A 25,682-nucleotide genomic window follows, 5' to 3' on the forward strand; every position below is an offset into this window, starting at 1 on the left:
TTTTTGTTCTATGCTGGCGTCAACAGGTTGGGTGAGGCCCACCAACACTGGGGAGGACAATCCCCTCTACCCAGTCTGCCTATTCAAATGCTAGTTTCTTTCAGAAACACTCCAACAGACACAACCAGAAATACCGTTTAACCAATTATCTAGTTATCTTGGGATTCAGTCCAGCTGACTCATCAAATTAACTATCTCACATGTCATTCATTTATGATTTGTGCATGAGTCACCACAAAAATGAATTGCCTCCATGAGTTATTGCCACAAATTTTACCACTAATATTTTCAAGAAGGAAGTCCAACATGAATATTTGCTGCCTTAGCCTTTAAGTTGATCCTGGTGATACATCAGTTTTGACTGCTCTTAAGTCTGTTTGCTATCGTCTTTCCTCCCATGTTATTTGTTTTCACTTCTTTAAAATCAGAGGTCATTAACAGAGCCAGTTACACAAAACATAAATCTTGAATATTTCTTTAGATCACAGGTCGTCTTTGAACAAATATTTTGACAGATCTTCAGACACTTATTTCCGTCCTTGTGACTAGGGATATTTTCCGTTATGTTTAAGAATGGTGATATCTGCAGATACTATTTTTCTTGAAGTTCAGATACTATGGTCACATAGTATCTCTTTGGAAATGAGAAAGTTAATATTTATCTCTGAAAAAAATAAAAACAGTTTCAGGAAGAAGAGATTTACTCTAAATTGCAATGGCAACTCCAAGTCAGGTAAATTTGAAAATGTCTGAAAGAAAAAAAATGCAAGAAGAGATAGTGTCTAGCCACTATATGTTAAAAAGAGACTGCAGACTTGGAAACCAATTAAAATTCACAGTGTCTAAGTGCATAAAATATCACCAAGATTCATCAGACGCTCACTGGGTTGCCTCAGTAGAAAAGGAATGTGGTGGTTCATTCGGTCTCTGCATGGATGGTAAGGTTCTTCTGGAAGAGCAGAGCTACAGTTATCAATAACCCCAGGCAGCAATATTTTTGGTCTTTGATAATAAAGAAACACTGCTCTATTGAAGATTCAGGGAGGGGCAGATGTACAAATACGACAGCAGAACATTTCATTTGCCATCATCTCTTCTAGTATAGAAATCTCCAAGCTGTGGGTGATGCTAACATGTTGTTGAGACTAGTCTCCTTTCTGCTTCTTGTGTGAATTTGAGTAAGTCTTTTAAAATTAATTCTCCTATTTACAAAATGGTGGGTGTGTGTCTTTCAATCAGATTATAGGAAAACTCTATAGAGTGAAAACGATTTGAACTCTTGGTACAAATGGAGAAGTTCAAGAAGGCTTTAGCAGCTTAGCTTAAACTTTCTATCCTTTGGAACTTTCCTCAGAGAACACATTCATTTATTAAAAAACAAAAACAAAAATAAAAAACACTCACTGAATCGCCGACGATGTGCCTGGCACTGAGGACACTGAGTAATGAAAGACATTACTTTCTTGATGGATTTCACTTGTTGTTTCCTTTTTATCCTTGCTGTAGGACGTGGACATGCAGATATGAAGACCCGGAACTGTCTTCCTCATTTCTGGCATCCTATTTTCTAGCATGGTACAATGCACTGAACATGTTTATGAAGTACTATTAAATGAACAAGAGTGAGAGCAATGGAGCATCCCCATTTTCTCTACTTGTCTTGACTCCTAAAGGCTTTGAATCAATGTGGGTTTCTTTTTGCCCTTAACTACTTCTACTCTTCCATTTTCTGTTTGGCTCCTTGAACACAGACATATTGTATGTTGTAGGGGTGTCTGTTGCTTTAAGAAGTGGGAACAAAGATTCCCTCCCCCCATACTTGTTGTGTAGCCCCTTAACTCTCAGTGACTCTTATTTCCCTAGCTACCAATAGCAATTTGGTCTTTCCATGGTTTTTAATATATTTTTTCCATCTCCTTGGGGCACTATGAGAATTACCATATTTTATGCTGGGTTCTGTAAAAGACACCTTCAAGGTCCAAGGAGGAAAGATACTGTACATAATACAGGTAATCTTGTAATAATGCATCACAGCCATATTGCAAGGAATGCTTGAATGCTATCTATAAAATATCGTGAGTGCCTCAGAAGACAGACACAACTGCAATTTTCTTGTGTGTAACTAAGCTTCTGGTTCATAAACAAAGAACACATATCTCCTTCTATATGTCCTTTTTTATTTGCAAGTAGTTTGTCTTTTGTCTTAAAAAAATATATGAAATAAGGATGAAAATAGAAAAACTTCTATTTAAATGATAGTTAAATAAATTTCGTTGTCAGCTGTATACAGAAAGTGCACCCATGCGCTTTAATCTCCTTTCTGTTCCTGGATTACTGCAACCTTCAGGACAGGGACCGATCTTTATGAACTTGAAGAACCTTTGGTGTTAAGCCAAAGATGGAGACAGTGAACTTTAGGTCCCTTCCCACATTTTTTGATTCTGATTCCCACCGGTTCTGCTTGGAAGCAGAAACAATGCATTTTTTTTTTCATCTCATTACACCTAGTCATAAGCATAACATCAAGCAAATGGTAGACCCTCAATAAACATTTGTTGAATGAATGTCTTACAAAATATAATTGGTAATAGACACTTAGGTAACACTATTCGGATCCAGAAATTCCAACACTTAACATTAGAGACGGCACTTATCTTCTCAAAAGACCGAGAAGTTGACATCATTAAGAGATTCTCTTGGAAAAGTAATAAAAAACTGTCAGACTGTGTCATATGGACCAGCTCTGAACAGATGCTGTGCTAAGGATCTGGGAAGAGCCCCATGCATTACATTCTAAAGTTAACTGTGTGAAATTGTATGTTATTTCTGGCTGTCAAGTGGAAATGGGTTTGCATGGTTGGTCCTGCTGCTGTGTTTGGGTGAGCCCAAATGGAAGGTTTTGGAGTCCTCAGTAGGCAGAAAGTTGAAGGCTATGGCAAGCTTGCTAAAACCCCATTCGGCAGTGAGTTAGACAAGAATAGCATTTAAAAATCTTCTACAAATGTTGCTGCACCTTGGAGGCTGATAGAAGCATACATCATTATGTGCTGAGATCCTTAGAGAAGACAATGTCTGCAATTCATTACACCTCAATTTAGGGCCTAGAGTACAAAATATGTTTTAGTCTTCTGAGTACAAAATAGAAGTAAGAAAAACAAAACAAGAGTAAGCAAGAGGGTGGGCACATCTCACAGTTGACAGTCTGTGTGCTACTATACTTTTTTTCTAAATTTTATTTATCTCTAAAGGTGTCTAAAAAATTACCACTAAACATTGCAACTGGAAGAAAGATTTATCTTGAGAATATTTATAAGATTCCAAAAGGACTTTGTTTTCAGGAAATCTAAAATAGACCACTCAAAACATAGGGCAAAACACCGATGACAAAATAGGATAAGATAAAGCATAATATCTGCTTGAAAAACTTTCTTTTTTTTTTTTTTAACTTTTTTTTTTCAACGTTTATTTATTTTTGGGACAGAGAGAGACAGAGCATGAACGGGGGAGGGGCAGAGAGAGAGGGAGACACAGAATCGGAAACAGGCTCCAGGCTCTGAGCCATCAGCCCAGAGCCCGAGGCGGGGCTCGAACTCACGGACCGCGAGATCGTGACCTGGCTGAAGTCGGACGCTTAACCGACTGCGCCACCCAGGCGCCCCCTTTTTTTTTTTTTTATTTTTAAGGAAGGATAAGTTTAGTTATCCCTGGGGAAAGACTGACTTAGAATTACCTAGGGAAGTATGTTCTAAAGGCTATATTCCCGGATTCCACTGTGGAAAATTCTAAATCAGAAAATCTGAATTTTGTTTGCTTTTTAATAGAAATTTTCCAATATAAACAGCTGCTATGCCCATGGAATGTTTGCTAATACCCTGTGAGAAACTTCTCAGGTATTGAAAAACCATACTTGGCTTAAATACTACACGCAGCGTGACCCATGCCTACTCGGGTCTGGATCACTGCCTTGGTTAGAGGTGTGAATAAACAGAATGTATGCTGGTCACAGACAATTTGTGTGCCTTCAATGCAGCTTATTATTTCTGGTCCATTTCATAAATCCTGGCCTCTGTTATAACCAATTTCTCTCTCTTTCTCTCAAATCCTCCAATTGTGAAGACAGATTATTCTGAATATTGTTTTTTTTTATTTTAAAAAATAGCCACGTCATGTGATAATTTTAGAGTAAATCTTACTACAGTCTGAGATTACTTTTTCCTCTGTTAGCATGTAAATACCTTAATTTGTTTATTAAGTAAGAATGGTCTAAAACAAAAAAAAATTAGGAATCATAAACATATGCATTCCATGACTGCCAAGTATTTTAACACAGTGATATAAACTTTATGGATAAATGGTTCTAATTAATAAGGGAAGATGTATCAAAATGTCAGTTTTTGATGCTGGGTAAATGAGAGCAGGCTAGGTGACATTCGATGACTCTGGCTGATCTTTAATATTGCAAGAGAAAGGTGACTTCAGCCACTGGTTTGTCTTTAACACATTTCTGAAGAGTTCCTGTAGATCAGTGGAGGCTACAGTATAATATAGCTGCATAAAACCTATGCAAGCGCCAAGAAGCTAAAGAGAATCATTTGTTTTCTTAATAGCTCCCTTTCAGCAGTCCATGGCCTTACCAAGAAATGCCCTGTTAGCAAAGCTGTCATTCCACGATGATCTCTGGATGAGAGAACGATGATAGAGCACAGACCTCGGCATTTGTTGCAGAATAGCATTTTTCCTTTATTTTTGAAAGAATTCATAATTTGTATTCCATTTTCTGTTGGCTATCGTGGACTGAGGTTTGATTCAAGGTAAAAACTCATCCGAGTAGGGAATTATACACTGGAGAAATATTTACAAGATGCACTGTAATCTTTCCAGCTAGAGTACATTAGATTTTCTTCTCATATCCAGGCACTTGAAATTGATACACTGAATATTTTCTTTTCCCCAGGTCACCGTATAAGAATAATATCATTTAGTTTACAAATTATACCTTGGGAGTCAAACTTTATGTGGTATAAAACTAAAGATGGGTTGATACTGTTTTGGCAATTTATACACCAAACATCTTCAATACCCTTGGGCCTGCAGGAATAATCAGGAGGGTAGGGTTAAATAGCAGTCCCCTGCTTGAAATTCTTCCACGGCTTCCCATCATCTTGGATTTAATTCAAATCCTCACCATGTCCTACAAGGCCTTACTGGAGTCCAGCCTAAACTCTCTCTCAGACTTCATCTTGTATCAGCCTTCCTTTCTGTTACTTTCCGGGTATACTTGCCTTCTTAATGTCCTTCACACACATCAACCTCGTTCCTCCCTTGTGGATTTGCTCTCCCTTTTTTCCTGCTGAAATATTCTGTGCATAAAGTATTTACTTGGTTTGGATCTTTTTATTAGGTAGCAATCAGCTTACACATCTTCTCCTTTAAGAGGCTGTATGACCACCCACTCCAAAGTAATTTCCAATAAGATGCCCTTATCTAGCTTTTTCAAAAAATAAAAAGTACAACTAATTTTACACCTGTTTATTGCTTCTTGCCTCCTTACTAGAATGTAAGCTCCATGAGATCAGCTTTCCTTCTGTGTCACTGCTGTACCTAAGGCAATACCTGGTGACAACTGCCACTTACTCTTCCTTGAATGAAGCAACAAATGAATAAATTACGTGGAATTTCAACCTAAGGACAAAATCAAGCAAATAAAAGCCAGTTCTAATTCTCTTTCTCTGGCTCCCTCTCTTTCTCTTAATGCACTCATGCTGTAAGTTCACGTTTAAATTTCATGAAAGGCAATATCAGAGGGTAGTTTCAATTTTCTTCACACCCAAACTTAAGATGGAGAGGCAGAATGTATTCTGTTGTTGCTGTCATTGTTGTTTTCCTATCTCCACAGAGCCAACATTCAGGGACTTGGGTCTATTTGCAGCAAGGATTGATTAAGTTTCTGAAGGTTTGGCATTTAACTGGAGCTTCCACGTTGGTTCTATAAATCTCTGGACTTAGAGAAGTCTTTCAAATTTCTCACGGACACTTCTGGACTATTGCGATGTCAAAGAGATGAAATAAATAGAAGTTATCCAAGGATCCTGATGCAACGTGGTGCCAAAGGGAGTTGATGCCGTTGTGTTTTTATTATTTTTTTCTGGTTTCTTTGAGATCCAAACTTTTTCAAATTCTTCCAATTTATACAGTTGCTCTAACTGATAACCCATGGCAACTTGACCCTGTCATAAATAGTTCATTAAGGGGGGAAGTAAAGCAATAGAAATAATCCAAGATGGGTTGTTGTTTCAATATAATATTTATGGTTAGGAGATTTTATTCTGCTTTGGAGGAAAACTGGGTAATTTGTGTATAGTTAAAACACAGATACACACACACACACACACACACACACACACACACACACACAAAGCCTAAGCACATCGCTCTCATCTAACAAACTTTCCTATATCTGTCACAGTCACTTGTGATTAACCCTTAACAGCCTTCTTGAACTTTTACCCTAAAATTGCCTTCTCTGTAAGTAATGTCTGACTCTGGCTCATAAATCCCATACAACGTCAGTATTTCATGTAGGCATACATGGAAAAAAGAGTTGTGGTTCTGCATGCAGCAGAAAGTTTCACCAGTATGAGATGATGCATAACGACTGAGGATTGTAGGACACAGGAACTCAGGATATAATTTTCCTGGGAGTAATGAAATATCTGAGATGTAGCTGTGGACATGCTGAGAGGTTGATGCTATGTTTGAAATGCATAATATTTTGTTTAAAACTTAGGGACAGATAGTACAGAGCTGGGATTTGAGTGAAATAGGTTATAACCAAAGCTCTGATATTCCAGGACCTTGAAAAAAATTACTTAATTCCTACTTAATTACCTCTTAAATGTAATATGAGGTACTGACCCAAAATGTTGCTGAGAATATTTTCTTAATCCAAGATTTCTATTATGGTGCAACTACCTGCATTGGATGTATTTTTACATATGTTTCAGAATTTGCTGTATACTGGGACTTTTGGTAGAAGGAGAGATTTTATATATGAAAACATATTTTAAAGGCTTTATCTCCATTAACATGGTGGATCAAATAGTCTTAAAAAAGTTTGAATAGAAATTCCAACAAATGCTAGATAAACTATTTAATAAATAAGTAACTAAATAAAACTCCTTCCAAATTGGCTGAATAGAATGAGTTTGGGGGAAAAGTGAGGAAATTTTCCATGGCAGAATATAATGCAAGAACACAAAGCTAGAGAATTAAATAGGAGCAGAAGTTGTTTGCCAGTCAAATAATTACAAGTGGAGAACTTAGGTTGGCCTGTACTGACAGAGTCCTGAGACACCTAGCAGAGACAATTCAAAGGATCTTTAAGAAGAAAAACAAGCTCAACATAGCCCTCAAAGTATCTTTACAAACGAAGTTCCAGTAAACATATTCACTATTTAAAAAAATCTCAAAATACAAGAAAAATAAGGTTTATAATTTAGAAACATCAGTAGCCACAATCACCAGGACAAAAACAACAAATGTGGATGTTGGAATTACCAGCCGTGGAACATAGACTATGAAATAAGTCAATGTATACTTACAGAATGAAAGCATGGGGTAAATAATGGAAGAGGAAGAGACTGGGTAATTTTTTTTTAAAAAAAGCACTAGGCAGATCTGAAACAAGTAAATCAACAAATATGACATCTAGGATAAAACAAAACTTACTGGACAAGTTAAATAATTCATCAGGAATAGCTGAACAGAATATTAGTGAATTAGAAGAATATGGCTTTTTGTAGCAACGTGGATGGAACTGGAGAGTGTTATGCTGAGTGAAATCAGTCAGGCAGAGAAAGACAGATACCATATGTTTTCACTCTTATGTGGACCCCGAGAAACTTAACAGAAGACTATGGGGGAGAGGAAGGGGGAAAAAAGTTACAGAGAGGGAAGGAGGCAAACCATAAGAGACTCTCAAATTCTGAGAACAAACTGAGGGTTGATGCGGGGCGGGGGAGAGGGGAAAGTGGGTGATAGGCATTGAGGAGGGCACCTGTTGGAATGAGCACTGGGTGTTGTATGGAAACCAATTTGACAATAAATTACATATATAGAAAAGAAGATATTTAAAAATAACATAAGAAGAAGTGCATGTAGAGAAATAAATAGAACATATACAAGGGAGGAGAAGACATGGAGGGCTGAATGAAAACACCTGATATGCATCTAGTCAGAGATCTATGAAGGGAAGATGGAAAGCATTAGAGATAAAAATATTTGGAAAGTTGCTGATCAGTGATACCTGGCCTCAACTTCATGATTTACGATGAATTCCAAATAGCATAAATAAAGAGGTATCTTCACCTAGGTATTTCAGATGCATACTCAAGAATAAGAAAATACCTTAATATTAGTCGGAAAGAAAATATCAATTTCTTGCACAGTAATGGCAATTAGATGGTTATCTCACTTCTAAACAGCAACAGTGGAAGTTAGAAGATAGCATAAAGATGTCTTCCCGGTGCTGAGACAAAACAACTATTCATCTAAAATTACATACTACCTGAAACTTTGCTTCCATTTGTGAGGTAGATGAATACATTTTAAATAAGCTGAGAAATAAACAAGTTTACCCCTAGGGATTCTTGCTAATGCTATTTCTAAATGACATGTTTCAGGAATATGATCCACAGTGTGTAATATTAGATGACAGATGGATAATTTTTAAAAATTCTATAATCATACTGGTGAATTAACTAGTTGTATAAAATAGTAACTATGTCTAATATGTGAGATTTTAAATAACAAGATTGAATTAAAATACAAGATGATAAAGCAATCCAAAATGATATAAATTGGATTTTAATTGTTTTTAGATCTTGATATTTTCCTGATGGAGGGTGAAATTGATTACCAATAGCACTGATATTTCAAAAATTTTTTTTTCAACATTTATTTATTTTTGGGACAGAGAGAGACAGAGCATGAACGGGGGAGGGGCAGAGAGAGAGGGAGACACAGAATCGGAAACAGGCTCCAGGCTCTGAGCCATCAGCCCAGAGCCTGACGCGGGGCTCGAACTCCCAGACCGTGAGATCGTGACCTGGCTGAAGTCAGACGCTTAACCGACTGCGCCACCCAGGCGCCCCTGCACTGATATTTCAAATGTGTGTTAATACTAAACAGAATGCATGGTGCTTCACATCCACTAAAGAACAGAAATCTAGAGAGTACCTTCTAAATTATTGGAGAGAAAAAAAGAGATTGAGAAAAAAATTAAGCTATTATAAGGAGGTAAAAAATAAAACAAAAAATAGAAAAAAATGTGGGAAGCATGAAATGATAGTAGGAATAAATCCAAACATGTAAGTAATCACAATAAATGTGAAAACACTAAACATTCTAGTTGAAAGATGAAGTTTTACTGACTGTATTAAAACACCATCCTGTTTATTAAAGATTAGTTATTGGCTGTTAATACATTGCAGCCATTTATAAAATAGGATACAAAAATATCTGGAAGTACAAAAACAGAAAAATATCTACTGGCTAAATATTCCCCAAGAAAATGTTAGTGTAAGAAAATTAATATAAGACCAAAGAAACGAAATAGTGAAAATTATCCCTATGGACCAAGACAGTTACCTTATGAAGTTGAATTCACTATGCACATACAATAATCCCAACTTGAATCAATAGTGACATTGCTTCATAATACAGAAAGCAGAAATAGAAGAATTACAAGTAAAAATGTGTAAATTCATATCGTAAGGGAAGATTTTAAAACTTTCTCTTTGTAATTCAATAGGCTGAGGTACAAAAAAAATCAGTAAGTACAAGTACGTAAAAAATTTGACTCAGCATTATTCACAGAGCTAGAACAAACAATTCTAAAATTTGTATGGAACCAGAGAAGACCCCGAATAGCCAAAGTAATGTTGAAAAAGAAAACCAAACCTGGAGGCATCATCACAATTCCAGACTTCAGGCTATATTAAAAGCTGTAATCATCAAGTCAGTATGGTACTGGCACAAAAACAGACACATATATATCAATGGAAAAGAACAGAGAACCCAGAAATGGAGCCACAAATGTATGGCCAACTAATCCTCAACAAAGTAAGAAAGAATATCTAATGGAAAAAAGTCTCTTCAGCAGATAGTGTTGGGAAAATTGGACAGTCACATGCAGAAGAATGAGCTCAGACCAGTTTCTTACACCACACACAAAAATAAATTCGAAATGCATGAAAGACCTAAATGTAAGACAGGAAACTATCAAAATCCTAGCGGTGAAAACAGGCAACAACTTCTTTGACCTTGGCCACAGCAACTTCTTATTGGACATGTCTCTGGAGGCAAGGGAAATAAAAGCAAAAATGAACTATTGGGACTTCATCAAGACAAAAAGCTTCTGCACAGTGAAGAAAACAATCAACAGAACTAAAAGTTAACTGATGGAATGGGAGAAGATATTTACAAGTGACATATCAGATAAAGGGTTAGCATCCAAAATCTATAAAGAACATAGCAAACTCAACACCCAAAAATAAATAATCCAGTGAAGAAATGGGCAAAGGCATGATGTCCAAGAAGACATCCAGATGGCCAACAGACACATGAAAAGATGCTCCACATCACTCATCCTCAGGGAAATACAAATCAAAATCACAATGAGATTTAACATTAACAACTAAAATTAACTAAAATTAACTAAAATTAACAACTCAGGAAACAACAGATATTGGTGAGAATGCAGAGAAAGGGGAACACTTTTCACTTCTGGTGGGAATGCAAGCTGGTGCAGCCATTCTGGAAAACAGTATGGATGTTCCTCAAAAAATTAAACACAGAACTGCCCTACGACCCAGAAACTGCACTACTAGGTATTTATCCAAAGGATACCAAAATGCTGATTTGAAGGGCCACCTGCACCCCAATGTTTATAGCAGCACTATGCAAAATATCCAAATCATGGAAACAGCCCAAATATCCATTTACTGATGAATGGATAAAGAAGGTGGTGTGTGTGTGTGTGTGTGTGTGTGTGTGTGTGTAATGAAATACTACTTGGTAATGAAAAAGAATGAAATCTTGCCATTTGCATCAACGTAGATAGAACTAGAGTGCATTATGTTAAGTGAAATAAGTCAGAGAAAGACAAATATCGTATGATTTCATTCATATGTGGAATTTAAGAAACAAAACATGAACACAGGGGAAGGTAAGGAAAAATAAGACAAAAAGATAGAGGAGGAAACCATAAGAGATTAAATACAGAGAACAAACTGAGGGTTGCTAGATGGGGGAAATGGGCTAAATGGGTGATGGGCATTAAGGAGGGCACTTGGTGGGATGAGCACTGGGTGTTATTTGTAACTGACAAATCACTGAATTCTACTCCTGCAACCATTATTACACTACATGTTAACTAACCTGGATTTAAATAAAATTAAAAAAAAAGAAATAAAATAAAAAATAAAATGATTTAAAAAATGTGATTCAACAGACATATATAGAAACTAAACTTAACAACTAGAGAAGGGTTGAGTATTTGTGAAAATTGATCATTTTGGGGCTATACATCACATCCCGACAAATTTGAAATATTTAGTCTAATACATACTATGTTCTCTAAGTAAAATGCAGTTAAGCTGGAAATTAGTACAGGAAAAAAATGTATCTACTCACTAGAAAAGTTACAACAAAACATATACACTTCCAAATTACTCGTGGTTCAGAGAAGAAACCATAATAGGAAATGAATACTCACATGTTTCAACAAAATTTTGACCTGCAGTTAAAGAATGTAGAGGGTTTAGTTTAGGATGCCGATAGGAGAAAAGAAAGTAGGTCAAAATGAAGATACGTGTCCAAGGTAAGAGTCAGAGAGTAAATGATCAAATTCATCCAAAGGCAATGGAATTAAATATTAAGGTAACAAATTAGTAAAGTTGTATAAAAGTTGGCTGTTTGAAGCAATATTGATATAATTGACAAAGCACTGGTAAGATTTTTTTTAAGTAAAAAATTGAAAGACTCAAATAGAAAATACGGAAATAAAAATGGGAACACATAAATGCAGATATACTAGAGTAAGGAAACAATAAGAAACAAAATATTTACAACAGTAAGTGTGAAAATTTGGACAACATAGACATTTTAAGAAAAGCAAAAATGCTTTACTATGTTTTACTTAAAGTGCTTCTGAGATTTTCCATAGGAATGAAGTACTTTACTTAGGATCACTCCACTCAAAGTTCCTTCTTCTGAAAAACTGAGGTCTTTATTACTATCTCCTTGTTCACCCTCAACGGGGATGCAGGAAGTGGTCAGGAGCATCACTCTACGTCATTTGTTTTGGGTGACTCACCAAACGACCCTTTTGCCAGACATCGATGTGACATCACGGGGACTGAATTATTGTTACAAAATCAACTTCTGGGAGTTAGGAAATCTATGAAAATGTAAACATCCAATGAAAGTGTCCTCGGCATGCAGATTTTCTGTTAATGATGGACTGTAAACTAGTGAAGAACTAACTAGAAAGGAGCCCAAAGTGGCAGAAGAAATCTGTGAGAGGTAAACACGCATGTGCAGTGCAAAGTGAAACCTGGGAAGAAGAAGGGCTGGGATAAAGAAGAGACGAACACAAGGTGCCTCAGCCAGCATGTGAGCACATCTGGTGCCTCACAGTTTTAGGGGGAGAAGGAAAAGAAAGTGAGACAGAGACACAAACAGAGAGAGTAGCAGAGAAAGACAGGTGCCTTCCAAGTTTCATCTAGGGACAGATATGCTGCATGTTTTACTAGAAGAAGAATCAGATTAGAAAGTCAAAAGATCTGAATGTCTCCTACTCACCATGGGATCTGCATAAAACATTTGGCTTCTCCATAAAATAAAGATGTTGTTTGTATAGGATTCCCTAGGATCCCTTCCTGTTCTAACATTCTGCTTTTGTGCATGGTTAAAGTCACTTGCCCAGCCATACAGAAAAATTCTGATTTCCAGTTGTCTGTCTTCTAACACAATGGCTGCTCACTTCCAGGTATCTGTATCTATCATTTCATTGTTTTGGAAGTGACACAATCTTCTCTCCATAAACCAGGGAGCTAAGCAATGTCAACTCATCATTATTTCCAGCGCTATGCTGCCTTTTTGAGTTATTAGTTAGCATTTCTGTATTATCATAAGTACTTTAAAGTCAACAATTAATCCTCAAAACAGCTCTTCCAGGGGGGCCCTCAAAAGATTTTACAAATACTAATGAAATTCATTGCATGCCTCCTTAGGAAAGTATGCAAATGATCTCCCTGTTGCATGACTATGATTCTATATCAAGTTTCAATTTCATAAATAGAGAACAGTCAGCAGCACATGTACTAATTAAGCTTCTGTTCCTTAGGTTTATTGTGATGTGTAATTGTTTATTAACCCCAATAAGATGCTTTGCCAGGATAAGAACTGTTGACTTTATAAAATTCGTTGACGGAGGCTTAGACCTGGATGAGAAAAGGAAGAGCAGAACTAGAATTGACAGGTACTTGTGAAATACAAGCACAGGATTGCTCCCTTTTAGGCACTAATGGAGGGAACACATTAAGTAAAATTCAGTATAACAAAGGAGCTGATGGTTAACAAAGTAGCTGAAACTCCATCTTTTACAGGAATAGATGTTACCTGAACACAGACCCTAACAATCATTTGCGTATTAGCTCATTTCCTACAGAGGCTTGTAAACATACTAACACCACACTGTTTTTGTAGGCCGCCTACTAGGACATTGCAAAATTACAAAACATTTCTCATTAAAGATATTTGCTGTGAATGGATATTTATTTATTTAGATTAAAATACTTTTTTTTTTTTAGTGTTTATTTATTTTTGAGAGAGAGAAAGACAGGTCGCAAGCAGGGAGGGGCAGAGAGAGACACTGAATCCGAAGCAGGCTCCAGGCCCTGAGATGTCAGCACAGAAGCCCCACGCGGGGTCCAAACTCACGAACTGCAAGATCATGACCTGAGCCGAAGGCAGATGCTTGACTGAGCCACCCAGGTGCCCCTTATTTAGATTTTTTAAAGTGATCTCTACACCCATTGTGGGACCCAAACTTGCAACCCTGAAATCAAGAGTCACACGCTCTACCCATTGAGTCAACCAGGTGTCCCTCTGGGAATGGGCTTTTAAAATCGGATTTTACTCTGTCCCTCCCACATATATTTTTCTCTGAGAGGACCCTGTAGAGCTGGAGAAATCGTTGGAGAGTGTGCTGTGAAGAAGCGATGGGGCAGAAAACGAAAAGAACAAAGACAAATTGCATCCACTTCTCAGTTTTTTCCCTCCTGCTCTGTTAACATTGCTGTGGTCTAGACTAGGACACTTAGTTGGGGGTGGCCTTCACCTTGAATCTGTTTCCTAGCCTGCGTTATTGAAGAAACTAAGAGTAGCTCTCCCATAGGATGTCTTTGTCCATTTGGGCTCCCATAACAATACCAGAGGCTGAGTGGCTGATAAACAAATTTACTTCTTGCAGTTCTAGAGAGTCCAAGATCTAGGTACCCGTAGGTTCAGTGTCTGATGAGAGCCCCTCCCTCACAGAAGGTCTTATTACTGTGACTTCACATGGGAAAAGGTCTGGGGAGCTCTGTGAGGTCTCTCTTATAAGGGCACAAATTGCATTCATGAAACCTCCACCTTCTTGACCTAATTACTCCCAAAGGCCTCACCTCCAAATACCATCACATTTCGGATTAGGTCTCAACATACGATTTTTAGGGGGACGGTAGCGTTCAGTCTATAGCACTAGGTTAGTGTGAGCATCCGAGATAATGCGTAGGAAAGTACATTGTCAGATTGTAAGGTGCTACCTACAAAGTGTTTGTTAAACCTTGTTGAAATGACCACATCCCAAAAAACTGGGATTAGCGTTTACTGGAAATTCAGATATTGCTGAATTTGAACTTTAATAGTCAAATTGTTAAGGAAATTTGAGTAATTAAATGATTTTGACATTTGCTACATTTTATGACCATATCTGAGTGTGCATGTGCATACACACACACACACACACACACACACACACACACCTAACTCTCGCTAATATACTGCCAGACTGTCCATGATATACTACAGGTGAAGTGGACTATTGATAGATGTTGGCTGTCATGGAGGTGAGACAGAAGAGAAGAAAGGTTTCTCAGATGGGCCAGCTGACACTGGCTGTCGTGTGGCCTAGCTGACTCAGAGTGCTGTGTATCAGCGTGCTCCTGGCTGTGTAACATCATGTTAAATTTCAGCCAACGCTGCATCCCTAACCCTGGTGCTCACCGAGAAGCCAGCATTCTGCTTCCCATTCTGAGAGCAGGTCATAGTGTGCAGGTAAAGGAAACCAGTTTGACTCAGAGCTAAGTGCACCTTTATACAGTCCCTTAATTGGTGACATTTTGGACCACAAAATTACCTCTCCTCACCCCACACCAGGCTAACTGGCTAGCACTGAGATCACAGACAGGGTAAAATTCTTACAAAAAAAAGAGATTATTTGTAAGAACAGATTGTGCTTCTTATCTTGGGGCCTTCAGATAATGAAATCTCTCTTTTACCTACTTTAATTCATCTCCTTTAGCAGACAGGTTCCCCCCCCCCCCCCCAAATGAGTTCACATAGAAACACATCATCAAGATTAGGATTAAATTCAAGTCAAAACAGAAATGATTAAAAGCAAAAGATAATTTCAAAAGTCTGCCAACAAATTAAGTACAGAATTCTGTGCAAGTAGGGTGTCTAACATCCTAAATATCATAGAAAACATACAATGTGTCGTAGAAGTAACTTTGGACAGAGCAAGCCTAGCTTCTTCAGAGATGTAATATAAGTCATATATTTCAATAGATGTCTGCAAGATTGTGTAACTATGTCCACAGAACTGTCTGTGACTCAAATTTAAAGAAAAGGACCCATGTTCATATGAATCTGCAGGTACTGCAAGATCTCATTCTGGGTAGTGAAAGTTCCTTTATGTCTTATATTGTCAACAAAAGTTCTTGTGGTTTATTATATATCATAGCAGAAAGGCATCTTTTTCCAGATTGTTTTGTGTTCAAATAGCAATATTTCTCGCCCTCTAGGAATGACATGTTGTTTGGATTACTGAGCTCCAGAGAAGCCTCTGGACTTGGATAGAAGATTGAGATTTAGTAGGCAATATATTTGCCAGCCTTTTTGAAAATTGGAATGTCATTTTTGAACTTTATCAGAGAGCCTGTTGGATCCTTGAGGTGGACATCATAAAATTAATGAGCATATGGTTATACATTGTGAGTGTGCCTTCTACTAAACTAGAAGGCGAGTGAGCCAAATTAAGAAAACACCATTGATCACATATTTTTGTTTTACTTAATATTATTTACATAGGTAATCATAAATAATTAACCTGACGATTCACATTCAATTAAAATCCCCCCCCCCCACACACACACAAACACATGGCTCTAGTGTTTTTGTCCAAGAATGAAAAATACAAGGACACATACAGAGTTTGATGTGCTCCTGTGACTACAGAAATACTTATGCATGTTAAATATGAAACTACCTTGATTAAAGTTATTAGTGGCTCTAGGCAATGAAAAGGAAGCTGGCTTTGTTTTTTTATACTGCAGGTCTTATATTTTACTGTGTGTATCCATCTCTGTGAGCACACAGCATTTGAATCTGTTGTATACAGACGCTGGCTCAGAGTGCTGTGTTAACAAGATCATTGATCTATTTTCATGCGGAGCAATTAGCTTCATTCCGCTCAAAGGCCACAGATTGCACCTAGGATCATGATCACTTATCTCGCAAATGTTTGTCATGTGTCACAGGAAGAATCTGGAGACAGAAGGAGGCTGGGTCAGTACTATTTGCCAGAGGAAAAATAACTCAAAGACATGCCTGCTGGTAGAAGGTCAGAGGACTTAACAGCGTGCGGCCCAGAGGAATTTTAGAGATTGTCCCTTCCAGCCCTCTCAGAGACATCATCTTTGAGTGTGAAGGATAGCCTGTAATGGGTAGCACACAAATGCAGAGGCAATCCTATGATACTTACATAATAAATCTAGTATCTGTAAGTCTAATGCACTACTCTCTACGCAGATACGAACGCTTGTTGGAAGGTGACAGCCTCAAGTTAGCCTAACTGTAGGAAAATTGGGGATGCATCTCAAGTGTCCTATTTTAGAGGGAGCATTAAAACTTAAATATATTGCTCTATTTGTGATTTGATGGGTCTGTGAGAGTAATATAAATCTATTTCTTGTAAAGCCACAAAACACATAATCTGTGTGATTATTATGAATCATAATAGCAGCATAATATAAATCTTTTCCAATATCAATGTTAAAATATAGATTCATAAAGTATTTGCAGCTTCATATTTTCAGGGAAGAGATCATTAGTAGCAAGTAGAGTAATAAAATAAAACATCGTTTCAAAAATACGTACATATTAAATACCGCAAAATCTTACGATTTTATTTTTTCCAAGTAGGCATCTCTGTAGTTTGAACAATTTTATATCACTTCTCTCATTTTCCCTGATAGCTATGGTAGTATCTATAGTAGAATTAAATAAAAATCAGAAGATTTAGTTACACTGAAGTGTTGTGGAGGGCAAGGCCTACTCCAGGCCAAGTAGAGCTATCTTTTACCTATTTCAAATGCCCTTATTTAACAACATGATGTATTGTGTACGTAATAGGCATAGTATTGTACAAGGTGCTGAAAATCAAAAGTAAATTTGGTTAGTTCATGACCTCTAGTTATAAGGAAAATCTGTACATCTCACCCAATCTTTGAAAGTAATAAGAAGAGAGTAAAAGGCTTTAAGACATAGTCCCTGTAGTGTGAATGGCGCCTTAGACAGGTATGCATGTGGAAAGAAGACAGACACCAAGGAGAAGGTTATGTGAAGACAGAGACGACAGAGACTGGAGTTAGACAGCTAAAAGCCAAGAAGCATCTGGAACCCTCAGAGGTTGGAAGAAGCAAAGGATTTCTCTCTAGACCCTGCAGAAGAGGTGCAGGTCTGCTGACACTTTGATGGAAAACTTCCGGCTTCCTTGTTTTAAGCCATCAGGGGTGGGGTATTTGTCATGACATACCTAAAACACGGAATAAAACCTGTCTCACGTTCTCATTTTAATTGAGATTTAATTTAATTGAGATTTTTTTGGATACTGAAAGCCTTTAAGGTTTAAAGGCAATGGACCTTCTACTTATAGAATTTTAGAGTTTTCACTGGTTCTATTTATGGTCCTCAGACGTGGAGGTAACTGATGTTTTCACCTGTTTGTATCATCTTCTCTGTTGATTTGTTGTATTATGATGACTATCTCCTCTAGGGCCCTAATCATGCAGATCCTAACAGTAATGGTAATGATAAATGTATTGTTACTTAGGGAACTCCTTGTACATACTAGATATTATTCTTAAACCTCACAATAACCTTATGATGTAGTAGCTATTATCTCATGGGGACTACTCTATGCTGCCTTGAATTTGCTTTTTTTGCAAAAAAAAAAATCCCCATGTGTAATTTCATCTTTTTCCTTTGCACTTGCTGACTCTTTTCTAAAAACTGTTCAAATCTTTCTTTTCTTAAAACAAAACAAACACCAACACCCCGGCCCTGAAAACTCCCCCTAGTTATCATCACCTTACATCAACACTTTTTCAAAAGTACCGGGCATCTAGTGTCTCCACAAAGAACCGACTGCCTATCAATGGCGAATCAGAAGAAACTGCTGACCATTGGCTGCTTCTGATGAACAAAATGGCAATCTTATCCGGTCCAGTTTGGTGTCTTTCAACCCACAAGACTCAGCCTTCTGCCTTTGGCACTCGGAATCTATCCTTGAAAGACGCACAAGTAACATTCTAACCACTACCTACAATAGTTCCCTTTCAATTCTCTTTATATAAATAGGGGTTAAAATTAACAGTAACAGGTAACATTGGTCAGTGCTTTCTATGCAGTCAGCACAGGGTTAAGCATTTTAGCCCTTCGAGAAGAGATAAGTGCTCTTCCCCAATTAAAAGAAGATGGATGGAAATCTTGGAGAGGTGGCATAAATTGCCCTCCTACCCAACAAAGCTGGGGTGCAAAGTCAGGTTCACTTCACTATGAAACCCTTGATGGCTATGGCAGAAATCTTCCTAGCCTCTGACACAATTGAGCACTCTCTTCCTGAACATTCTTTGTCTCCTGACATCTATGGGAACCCCCATCTCTGGTCTCCTTTCCCTGTGGTCACTATTCACTTTCTCTTTCTGACTCTTATTTCTCTGCCTAACTTTTAAGTGTCACTTTCCCCCCAAGGTTTTGTCCTTGGCCCTCTTCTCATGTCACTTTGTGTCTTCTCACCTTTTTTTACTTTATGCACTTGTCCTATGGATCCAATTATCACTCAGAAGGTGATGACTTTCAAATCTCCACCTCCAATTCCCCCCTGAGATTCAGATGTAATTCACTGATGGCCCCTGTCCCTGCACCTTGCTCCTCAACTCATATACACATCTATTCATGCCCTAAACTCCTCTACAACTTTATCTCATTAATTCCTCTCTTGACTGAAATACTCTCACTGAAAAGTCATGCAAGCTGAGATTAATTCACAGAATTGTTTGAGGTTCTCCCCCATCTGTCACTTTTCCTCTATTTCATCAAAAAAATAATCATGAAGTGGGCTAACTGCTGGCTCTGTAATAATGCTCAACTCCTCCACCCCCCCACCCCGTCCTCAGTTCACCTGCTGTTGTTTGGGTCCCAGCTGCTGCTTTAGGGACTTCTGTAGCAGTCCTTTGGTCTTCCTACCGCTGTTGTGCCAGGCTCGGTGACCTCCTCTGACGCAGGTGGCCCTCCACGGAGAGCTCCCCTGGGAAGGCTGTAGGTGGGCCATCCGCACCTAGTCCCAGGCAGCTAGTTCTGCTGTGTTCTGTGACTCCCACAAAATAGTCGGTGTTCGGCAATATTTGTTGATCAAATACATCGACCCACATTTTCCTTGCCAGGTTACAGAGCTCTTCAAATAGTGTAAAACATTTGTGTCATTATCCCGATATTTGGGGAGGTGGGCACATAAACAATCTGCTTTACAGCTAAGGAGATAAAGGCTCGGGATGTCTGAGGGGCTTGCCTGGTCACACAGTGAGTTGCAGAAATGGGATTAAACCCACATTTTCCTGATCTGTAGTCAGGTTCTCTCCTTCACTCCACCTGTGTTGAGAGAAACTGCATGTATCTGTGCTCTGCACTCCTAGAAGCAGCCCATTCTCCGACTTCAGTCGGGGTCTATTAATGAAGGCCACTTCACAGCGCCGCTGGTATTTTGAAAAAAATTTTTTTTAATTTGGCATCACCTCTGAGGATTTAGCTCTTCCCACTACTCCTATCAAGTCCCTAAAGCCCTCAGGCATTCTGCAACCAGAGTCTCCCTTCCCGTGAGTTTGATGGCTGTGATGAACTAGAACATAAGTTTAGTTGCTAGAAATATCCTAGAGTATTTAGGCTTGTTTGCCCATATTTACATTTACTGGTAGATGGTGGGACTGTATACCCATTTGCCATGACTGAAGAACTTTGTAAATATTATTTATAATAATATTAAACATTTAGTAAATCTAATGGAAAATGCAGAAAGCAAAAATACATTACAGTGTACACCTTTCTGAATATAAGATTGAGTAAGAAGTAATTTATCTTAATAGAAAGGCATCATAGGCTTTGGGATAGGACAGGATCGTGATTCTGTCCATTAAAGATTGCATGACTTTGTGCACTTAAGTCTCTATGCCTTCCTTCCTTTATCATTAGAAGTAATCTTTTGGTGAAAAAGATTGGTGAAATGCTTTTGGTGAAAAATAACTTATTTTATCATTAGAACTATCTTATAGGACTGTGGTAAGGACAAATAAAATAATCAATTTAAAGCATCTAGCTTAGTTCCTGGCATATGCAAGATGCAACTATTACTATGTTCACAGGAGAGTAAAAAGAATGTGAAAAGTTCAGAAACTATGATGATCTAAAATAACAGAAATAAAGATATTGAAAAATATGGTTAAACCTCAGAGATAACTTTCTAATCAGTAAGTAAGTCATCAGACACAAGAAATGCTTTCTGTAACAGAATGGGCAGCCAGTAGCTAGAAGGGTTCAAGTAGAGGCTGTGTTATGTTTGTGGGGAGGGAAAAGCTGTAAATAAACATCTTTTGATGATGTGGAAAAATTAGCAAGATGACCTTTGAAGTCCCCTTAGAATCTAATATTATTTGATCGTAAAATTGAGATCCTCATTACCTGGTGTAGCATTTAAGTCTATTGGTCGTTGACATCATTCTGTGATTGAATTTCACAGCCTCTTCGAGTCAAACAAAGAGCAGGTTTGACCAGGGGCTGGTGGAGGGCTCACTGAAGCTGGGAGAAGGACCCAGGAGAGTAACCAGAATGAAGGGCACAGTCCTTCGTTCCTTGGAGGAGTGGGTTAGAGTTGCTGGAAAGTGACTTTGCCTGTTTTAACTTGTTTGGATGAGCCTTTGCTTTGCCCTGGTTGTATTTAAGTATCTAATTAGCAATGGTCTTTGAGAAATCTCAGCTTTTAAAATATAATTGGCAGGCAAACATTGTCCATGGGTCGTGTTTCCCATCTCCCGGCAGCCAGGTATATGTAGATGTAGATGTAGGTGTATATACCTATATATATAAATTTATTCTGCTGCTGAAAGAGAATTTGCTGCCTTAGCAGTTTGACACCATAAAATTTGAGAATGTTCTGGAATCCCTGGAATCTGTTATTTAGATTTAAAGGATGCAAGAGGAACAGGAGGCTGAGTTTTCTCATATCAAAGGTCAGTTCTCTTGGTGTTGATTCTAAAATAAGACTTATTTGTGGAGCCCTGACTAAATCTGGTTCAGTGAAAGCCACCCAAGTCCACCAGGATGCCAAGAAAGACTCTTATTTGAGATCTGTGGACCTAGAATCCATCCAGAATATCGCCCATCTCGTGGGAAGCAGGCTGTGGACCAGGTGACGTGATTTGAGGCACCCCCTGACCGCTCTAAACACGCACATGTCAAGAATGCCTTTTATTTGTCATTTCCTCTTAAGTCTTGCACATTAGAATTTTTCTCTGTCTATAATACATTTTATGCAAATTTAAAATATATATAAAAACCAAGGAGAAAGTGTGTGGTTATTAGGCATTCACACATATAAACTTACCAATTCAAATTGCATTCTTTCTCAACTATCTTGACCCATGGATGGACATAAAGGGCAATTTCTTTCTTTGGAAGTAGTAAGAAGTTGGGGGAAAGGAAGATTTGTGCAATAGGAGGAAAGTATTGGTTCATCACATGGCCAAGGAAGGAAGGACCAGAAATGGCAGATATTGGGAGATACAACTCTTCCCTTTGCCAGGCTTCTCCCTTATTCTATTCCCTCACTCCATACAGCCAGGCTAATAACAATCACCTCCATACTTTTAATTTTCCCAACAGTTGCCAAACTGGAATCAGGGAATTCTGGAATCAGAATATCTGTATCGAATTTGCTAGCAACAAAAATCTATAGACAGTTAGTCATAGTTAGTTGCATTGGGGCACCTGGCTGGCTCAGTCAGTATAGCTTGAGATCAGGGTTGTGAGTTATGGCCCCACATTGGGTATAGAGATTGCTTACAAATAGAAACTTAAAAAAAATTTAAAAAATATATTTCATTTTTAATTGTAGTGAAATATATATAAATAAAATTATAACATTCACTCTCTTAACCTTTTTTAAGTGTCCAGTTCTGTCGTGTTAAGTACATTCACACTGTTGTGTAACCGATACCTACAACTTTTTTGCATCTTCAATATGAATCTTCTATACGCATTAAACAATAACACCCCATTTTCCACCCTCCCCTCCACCCCCTGGCCACCACCGTTCTACTTTCTGTCTCTATGAATTTGACTACTCTGGGCACCTTATAGAAGTGGAATCACATGTTATTTGTTCTTTTGTGTCTGGCTTATTTCACTTAGCATAATGTCCTCAAGACTCATTCACATTATGGCATGTGTCAGAATCTGTTTCTTTTTTAAGACTCAGTAATATTTCATTATGTCTATATATCAGGTTTGGTTTATCCATTCTTTTGTTGATGAACATTTGGGTTAGCTTTCACCTTTTGCTATTGTGAATAATGCTTCCGTGAACATGGGTCTGCAAACATCTCTTCAAGACTGACTTTCAGTTCTTTTGGGTGTATACGCAGAAGGGGAATTGCTGGAGAAAGTTCTGTCTTGTCACATCTAAAATGAGGGTGGGAGACACGTTGTGTTTCTAGAAGGAAGCAAACTGGAGGGAGAATGCACTATAATTCAGGACAGCCTATATTATGCACTATAATTCAGGACGCTCAAGGTGGCATGAAAAATCCTGTTGTGCTTGTGCATAACAGGAACTTACTAAAAACACCACTGGCAGGCAGTCTCTGCAAGATGTCTCATTTAATGCAATCCCCCACAGCAGCCCTAAGAGTGTATTATAGTCTCATGAGAGATAGCATAGAGTGTGTGTGTGTGTGTGTGTGTGTGTGTGTGTGTGTGTTTGGGGGGATTGATTAACAGTATCTTGAGTTACATTGCCTGGATTTCTAACTCAGACCGGCTACTTACCCATCTGCATGACCTTAGGAAAATTACTTAACTTCTGTGTCTCAGTTCTCTCACGGGGATAATTGTTTTGAGTTGTATTCAGCTAATGCATGTAAAGATTTTAGAACAGTGCCTGTACTAAGCAATCAATATTCATTATAATTATAAACCTCCTTCTTTCCTTTTCTCTCTCCCTCCCTCCTTCTCACCCTTCCTTCCTTTTCATTTCCCACACAAATAAAGAACCTGAAGTTTACATAACTGACAGAACCAGGATTTGAATCAAGCTGTTTAGGACTCCAGTGAAAAAGCTCTTTCCAGAATTCCATTGCTCCTTCTCCTTGTTAATAAATAGCTAATCTCACTTTGAAATCAGATTATCGTGTGTGCACTTAGTTAACATTTGATTTAGTAAATGTTTATCGAGTATCTACTGTGCATAAAACAAATACTATGCTAAGTGTAGAGGATGCTGTTGTAGCATAAGGAAGACAAGCTAATATATTAAATAAGAGGATGTAGAAAGGAAAAGCAAATCAAATAAGAATGAGCTTTGGAAACAGGAGACTGAAGACAACAGAGCACCCTATTACACGAGGTGGGGGTTGAGAAATGGAGGTTTTCCATAGTTCTTAGAGCTTGCTTTTCCTCCCATCAGGAAAACACATCTGTTGGTCTGGTTTCTATCCCTACTGCCTCCCCCCTGGATTCAACAGCACTTCAGTGTTTGGAAGAAAATAATTTGCACAATCATTGCTACTGTTGCTCAGAGCTGTTGTCTCATGGTGAGAGGTGATAAGTGGAGAACAATGAGAAGGAAAACAGCTCCTTACTGAACTCTGGTCCTTCCCTTAACCCTTCCAAGGCATAACAGGGTGTAATTAACCAGCTAGCACTTACCCCGCTAACTCCAGTGTCCCACTGCCCACCGCTAAGCCCGCTTTATTTGTATTTTCTTTACTAAGCAACAAGCTTCCCAGCTTGAGATGTCTGTGTGATATGTAAATGATGCCCTGGATTGTTTTATATTCTGCTCAGCACCGGGAGAGCACTTTCACAACTGTCATCTCTGCCGAAAGGTATCAAACGTCAGATGTCAAGGAAGATTCTCAATTTAATTCAGAAAAGCCGGGTGTTTGCTTCCCCGCTCTCCTGATTTACATCAGTTTGTTTCATATTTCGTTGATGATGTAAAGGCGGGTGCTGTTATCTTCACCTTACAGAACCCGAGGTTAATTAGTCTCGAAGGACAGAGGCATTTGAAAACGTTCCAGTGTGGCTGGAGCAGTAGTTGCTCAGGTACACAGAACACAACCTGAGCAAAGGTGTGCAAAGAGGGCTTGGTGGGGACACGCCTGGGAAGAGGGGGGTGGTTAGGGCTTCATCTTCTAGAGGGGAGCTCTGCTCTTAGCACTCTTTAAATGCTAAGTTGTGATGAACCACACCCCCATCAGGGGTGGGGGGGCCCTAGAAATCCCCTTTACCTGTGATTCCCGGTTGCCTCAGGCTGGTTCCCCTGCCCCAGGCCCCAAGCATGCCTGGCTGCCCTTTGTCACTATGGCCTGTGCCCTCCCGGAAGATGGACTTGGGGGAGGGGGGGTCCTCCAAACTGGATCTGCAGCAGGAAGGCTTGAAACCCCTTTAGTGTCAGAGATGGCGTTGGGCAACGCAGTAACTTCAGGGTCAGTTTTACCACCATTTTATAGGTTTAGGCGAATCTCTGCAGCCAGATACCAAATTCAGGAAGAGAGAGGCTGGGCTATGTTGTCCCTTTCTCAAAGTGAATCCCTGGTGAATGAAGCCCGGGCGGTTGCAACTTCTACTTTCTGTCGGCATGCTTGCCTTTGCCACTGCACCCATCACTGAGGACTTGTGTAAGCGTAACTGCGAGGGTCACCAAAACAATCCAGGTTCTTCGGACACTTCCTGAGAAGTTTCTCTGAGGCAGGTGGGACAGGCCCTTCTCGCAATGCAAACATCATACGGATAATGCAGGTGTG

This window comes from Felis catus, chromosome D3 (assembly GCF_018350175.1).
Source record: "Felis catus isolate Fca126 chromosome D3, F.catus_Fca126_mat1.0, whole genome shotgun sequence".
Lineage (NCBI taxonomy): Eukaryota > Metazoa > Chordata > Mammalia > Carnivora > Felidae > Felis > Felis catus.